Genomic DNA, 6,532 nt, shown 5'->3' on the forward strand with positions numbered 1-6,532 from the left:
GGTAAGAATTTGGAAGGAGTTCATGGTGGATTTGAAGGTGACCATTTTGTACTATCCTCTATATAAAGTGAATGTTGAAGATCAAAAATGTTTCAAATATGACAATGATTGGAAGTACCTCTTGGACAAATGTACAAAGCCTAATCGTTACACCAGTCTGCTAAGTACAGAAGAAAGCCTTCTGTAGAACATGGTCTCTTTGTCCGTCATTTGATTAAATTACAGGCTTCAGTAGCATATTCAGTAATTGGTCGCGTTTCATTGAAATCGAAATACAGAGGATACCAACGGAGGGCCCGCCCTCGACGTATTTTCACTTCCTGTGTTCAACAATAGTAACGTATAATATTGAAATTTTTATTGCGATAAGAATTTGACAAATACATCATGTGCATTAGTGACTACAGACGGGGTATGTATTGCTGAGTAGATTTAATGATCACTCACACGTCGTAACTACAAATGACTGCAACACTATTGCTGATTTCCATATCCAAATCACTCCATACTAAGCCTTATAAGTCTGCTACCACTAATCATTGCTGGGTAACAGGTCTCAACAATGGCTATTCCTCTGCAAAGTTTTCAATAGGCCTTGCCTGGTTAACACTTCGCAGCTGAAAGCACAGCTACTGAACTGCCTTCTGAATTCTCTCACGAAGAGAATTCTCTTACTCTGACACTTCCACAGCAATTCTCTTGCGGCTTTTGAACTCCAAACTCCCATTCTATAAAGTCAAAGTCACATTGCGACTGACGTCCAGTCAGTCAGTAAGTCTTGGTGTCGAGCCCCCTCTGGGGCTCATGACCAGATATTAATTATTACCGTTTGACAGTTACGGTATTATTTTTGTGGGGCGCCCTCTCTGACGAGAGGACGGATTTGTTTTTGTATATGCTTCTGGTGCTCGCCAGCGCAGTCCTTCTCGGATCGAGTCCTTGGGACTCTCGACCATATTTTCCTGTCTCAGATTTGAGACTTTTTTTTCGTCGCCTCCTACGACTCGCAGGGTCACGGTGGAGGTATTCGAGCCCCCCTCTAAACTAAACTCTCTAGCTTCAAAAAGACTTTCATTATATAGCCCCGGTATGGACCTCATAGAAAACACCGTGTTTAGAGCTCCGTTGTCTAGCAGTGGATATCCTTCTATTGTCGTGTGCATGTTTGTTGCGGGAATATTCTATCGAGCCGATGCCTAGCAGTGGGTCCATAAGTCAAATTATGTTAGTGACATAAAGAGAGTGAGAAAACACGAAGTTGATCAATTTTAAGTTACTGCACCTACACTTTAAAACCTTGTGTATTTGTGTTTATATTCATCGCTGAACTTATGTATCTCTTATATGAGATGGGGAATTACGAGGCCAGATAACAGATGCCAATAACAAGCCTACGCATTAATCGATATATAGGGTTATTAAAATTAACAGCAAACGTGAGCCTCAAATGGCAGTCACCATACGCACCGAAAATCGAGCAAGGTTCTTTACTAGGTAACGTTCCTGTCTACTATTCGGGATTTTCTGGCAAGTTCCTCCAAGCAAATGACGGCTTCCTTTCACGTTCTCTCGAGTTCGTCTTTTGCTAATGATCCCAAACTTCGACTTCATGTCTACATAGTCTGAGATATTGATAGTTTTTAAGTAAGCCATAAATGAATAAGTAAATAAATAAATATCCAGCAACAGCATGTGAGTACGTGTCGTTAATTGTACAAGCAACGTAATAACGCTTCTCTGACTATACATGACTCTACAGCCCTTGTGGGCCTTGGCTGCTTTTCCAGTTTCGTAACTTATGCACAATCGGTAGGACTTCATGGACGAGTGATTAGACCCTGGCAAGGCGGCTACCTACACACAAGACAACAAAACACAGAATAAAAACATACACAAACAAATATGACCCGAGTGGGTTTGAACCCGCGACTCTAGTGTTCGAGCGGGCGAAGACGGTTCATGTCTTAGACAGGTAATCTTCTTAAACAGTAATAAAAATTCAGTACTTGCAAGCGCACCATCCATTATGCTGCGGGAACAAAATATACTGTCCTTACTAAAAGTCGGAGCGGCCTCCGTAGTCTAGGGGTAACGTTCCCACCTCATGACTCAAGGTACGCGAGTTCAAACCCGGTGGAAGTCGTGGAATTTCTAAGGGCGGAAAAGTTCAAGGAACAAGTCCTCCGGGAGGGACTTTAAGCCGTGTGTCCCGTGTCGTAGATTTACGGCACGTAAAAGAACCTTATGTCTCAAGAGACCTCTGAGCTAAATTACAGGTCATTTCCCACCCAAGTAATCTCCAATGCCTCTGGTGGACGGAGGAAGCATCAAGGTACCGAGGGCCGACCTCGTTGGCTCTACGGGGGCTGATGGCACGCAGGGTTACCGGTAGGGTATGGCGACAGTAGAAATTAAAAGGGGGACGCACAATGGACCAATAACTGGTCTAATTGCATGGGGAGATCCACCCCCTCTCATAATACATACATACATACATACATACATACATACATACTAAAAGTAGGAGGACTCATAATAATACATTAAAATATGGCAATCTCTTCCGTGTCATATCCACAATTCCTATTCACCTACATTTCTTTCATGTACATTGCAGCGTAAACTGACACGAAATACAGATGCAGTATATTTGGTTTTACAGCAGAAAATATTCGTAATAGATATATGCATTGTATCCGTGCCATTTCGCTAACATTGCATTATTTCTAAGTGAAGCTGGCAAACTACACTGCAGCTATAGTCTCATCGTATCATGTGGGGGATAAAATTAATTTTTCTGATCAAAGCGTTTTCATATGTTTTTACTGAGCTATTCGTACACGTTTCAGTCAAGGCCTCTGGTCACAGTTTTGTATCCGATACAACAACAGTATGCACGGCACAGTTATCAAAAGCGTTGGTTGCAGTCGATGTAAAACAGATTCCCTGTAGTTTGGCTTGCTGCAGGCAGTACTGCACGGTCGGCTACTGCAGACAACCAAGTATCATCGTGCGTTGCAATTCCTTAGAGCAGTTTGAATCGATAACCTGAGTCAGACTGCATTTAATAACAATTGAAAATTGTGGGTGTAGCTGTTGGATAATTTTCAAACCTGTTTTATCATCTCATCCGGCTGCGTTTATAACGAAAATTTAAAAGTGAAAACTTATGACTTGTTGCACCACATGTATTCATATTACTATAAACACACGACAGATAACATTATCCTATAAATATGTATTTATCTGATGACTGCTTCATATTGTCACGTGCATTAGTAATTGTAAACGGAGTTATACAATCAACTCGTACTTTCAAGCAATACAGTTCTATCGCTGATTTACACAATATACAGTTCATCGTTAAACACGCACTACTATTCTCAGTCTTCATTAGTCGTTCCCTGGTAACGGAATTAAAACAGTCTAAATGTGATCAATCTTCTAATCACACACTAAGTCTTCACAGGCTGACTTTTAATTCTTCTTCAGCAATTCTCTTAAAACTTCTGAACTCCCAATTCCAGTTCTCTAATTCAATTCTCTAAACTGCTTCCAGCTACAAACAAACTTTCGTTATATAGATACGGCACGGACCACGCAGAAAACATGTGTCACATGTGAGACTGCGCGTTCATTGGTCCGTTACCAGCACTGGGCATGGCATGGGCCACATAGAAGACAAATCTTCTGTTGTCAGAATGCATGTCTATTGGTCAGTTATCAGCACTGGACATGGCGCAGACCACATAGAAAACACTTCTTCCAGTACCCTTTCTATTTTTGCGTGCCCGTATTTCGGGCTTTGCCTAGAATTGGGGCTACACGTCACAATATTATATCTCTATCAATACATGACAACACGGTGAATTCTAGAAGGTAAGTATGAAAATAGGCTTAAAATCCACTTCTAGATTTTCTAGAGTCTTTTAATTTTGTAACTTAACAAATGTGCCTGCAGTGCCATAACCAGAAGAGGAAGTCGGAAGGCCTTTGACAAATAGTACCCTCATGATCTCTCCTCTCCAAAGAATAGATGCTAGTTTATTGTGCCCTGCTTGTCTCAGATGAAAGTGACAGCAACTTCTTTCTCAGTCTGAGAATGGGTCTGAAGCCATTCTGAGCTGCCTCTCAGAGGTCTAACGCAACGAGTTCCACGTAAATATTTCACAGCATGACACCCTCGTGGGTGAGAGTGAGAAAGCGTGACTTGCATACATGTCAAGTGATAGAACGTAATACGTGTAACTTTTACCTTCGTCGGAATCATTGATTTACATAACAGTCAAGTAAATAGAATTCACATATATTTGAAGTGAGACCAACAAAAGTGAATACCACTCCTGTGGTCGCTGGCATTTCTGGACACTAAGCGGATGCTTCATGAAATTACTGTCATGATGCTAATAAGAGCCTAATTAAATTCCTTGAATTCAATATTCTGTTTATTTACGTGTCAACTTAACATCCAAGGTCTCTCTAAATATACAAGGACGACTAAATAATTCAGGTCAGTTCCTAGGTTACTTAAATGTATAAAACAGCATAAAGGAAATTTTTAAATAAACCAAGGAAAAACGACGAGCGCATAGAAACCAAAAAAAAAAAAGGCAAATTGCATAATTCAGAAGATATAAAAGTCCAATAATAATGTCACGTGTATTAGTGACTAGAGACGGGGTTCGGATTAGTAATTATATAGATAGATAACAACAGATTCACCAATATTCACCTGAACACGGAGGTACAGCCATCCAACGAAACATCATGTATTTTAAATATAGGTACCTCAGATGACTAAGAACTGTGTTGTATAAATACATAGATATAGTGGTCTTAGTTTTCTTCAGTCTCAATGATTGTAATGTATTTGAATTGTTGTAGGATCCAGAGAGGTCATATTTTCAGCAAATAGGACCATCATTAATGAAGATCTAATAAAACAGGTGAGATGAAAAGCAACAGCACACATACAGAAGAAATGAGAAATACATACAAAATTTTAGAATAAGAAACTGAAGAGTATAGAGCACTTGACAAGACTAGGGATAGGTATATGTAAAAGAAACAGTAAAGTAAAGTTATCCCTGTACCAGGCCGTGAAGGCCCGTAGGGTTGTGAGACGTTGAGGTTCCCACATTATTTAGACAACCGGCTCAAAGATGGCGGTAAGTTTGTCAGCCTTACGAGCCGCCCGCGCTTTACTCCCCAGGAAAATTATTTAATTAATTCCTCGTACTCGTTTCTGTTAGAGGCTGGAAAGATAATTTTAAGATATAATTTAAAAGAACATGTGCATGTGTTTCGGACCGGATTTTATTATATTTGTTCGCGCCATGCGACGGAATGGCAACACCTTAACAGACTGTTTAGTAGAAGCTGAATATCTGAAACATCCGATCCGCTATTAGTTTTCTAAGAAGAAATTATTTTCGTAGTTATATTTAGTCTTATCTAAAAGAAAATCTTTCGAAATCCATCGTGGTTATAGAATGATGATACAATAAGCAAGCTTAATTCTGTTTGCCTAGCTCTAATGTCCCTATTCATCCAATTCACTCTTTGAACGACGACAGTGTTCTCTGTGGAGCTGGGGTAGCGTAGTCGGTATATCGACTGCCTACGGGTTGAATGACTGACGGATCGGAATTCGAGTCCTGGTAGTGTTAAGAATTTTCTTTTCTCAAAATCGTCCAGACCGGCTCTGTGGGCCACCCAACCTCATATTCAATCGTACCGGGAGCTCCCTCCTCGAGGTTAAAACGACCAGGACGTGTACCTGACCACTCACCTCCAATCAGTGCCTAGATGAAGAAACTTTGGGTCTATATATCCACTCCCCCATACGTATTCATTGCGTAGTGCTTAGTTTGTTGAGCACAGGGACAAATTTACCTCTATCCTTTTTTACCATATTACTTTGTAAACTGGCAACACAAACATCTTTCCAGCCATGTGCTATATTGCTTTTCTAATAATCAGATTAATTTTACTCGAGAGATTATATTAGAAAAGAATTTGCGGCTGAACTTCTATTCTGCCGATAGCAGGAATTTCAGCTAATTAACTAGGAAGCTACGGTCTAACGCTGTAATTTTTTCTTTCCTCTTGCTCCAACTTTGGAGCATGCGGTGGCGTATTTAGTTCAGGCACTATGATACAAGCCGGAAGGTCGCGAGTTTAAGTCCCGATGAGGTCATTGGATTTTTTAATTGACCTAATCCTTCCAGCCGCACTATGGCCCTGGGGTCGACTCAGCCTCAAACGGAAATGAGTATCTTGTAATATTCTTTGGGGTCAAAGGGCGGCTGGCTCGTAAGTTTGACAATCTTGCCGCCATCTGTGAGCCGGTTGTCTAGAAAATGTGTGAACCTCACATCTCACAACACTATGGGCCTCCACTGCCTGTTACAGGGATAATTTTACTTCACTTTTTTTACCCACTTTGGAGCATAGGGCTGATTTCTCAGTTTCGTGATCATTTTACAGATGTTAGGACTCCTTGGACGGCTGATCTCGTCGTCGCAAGACC

This window comes from Cryptotermes secundus, unplaced genomic scaffold, assembly GCF_002891405.2.
Source record: "Cryptotermes secundus unplaced genomic scaffold, Csec_1.0 scaffold568, whole genome shotgun sequence".
NCBI classification, from domain to species: Eukaryota; Metazoa; Arthropoda; class Insecta; order Blattodea; family Kalotermitidae; genus Cryptotermes; species Cryptotermes secundus.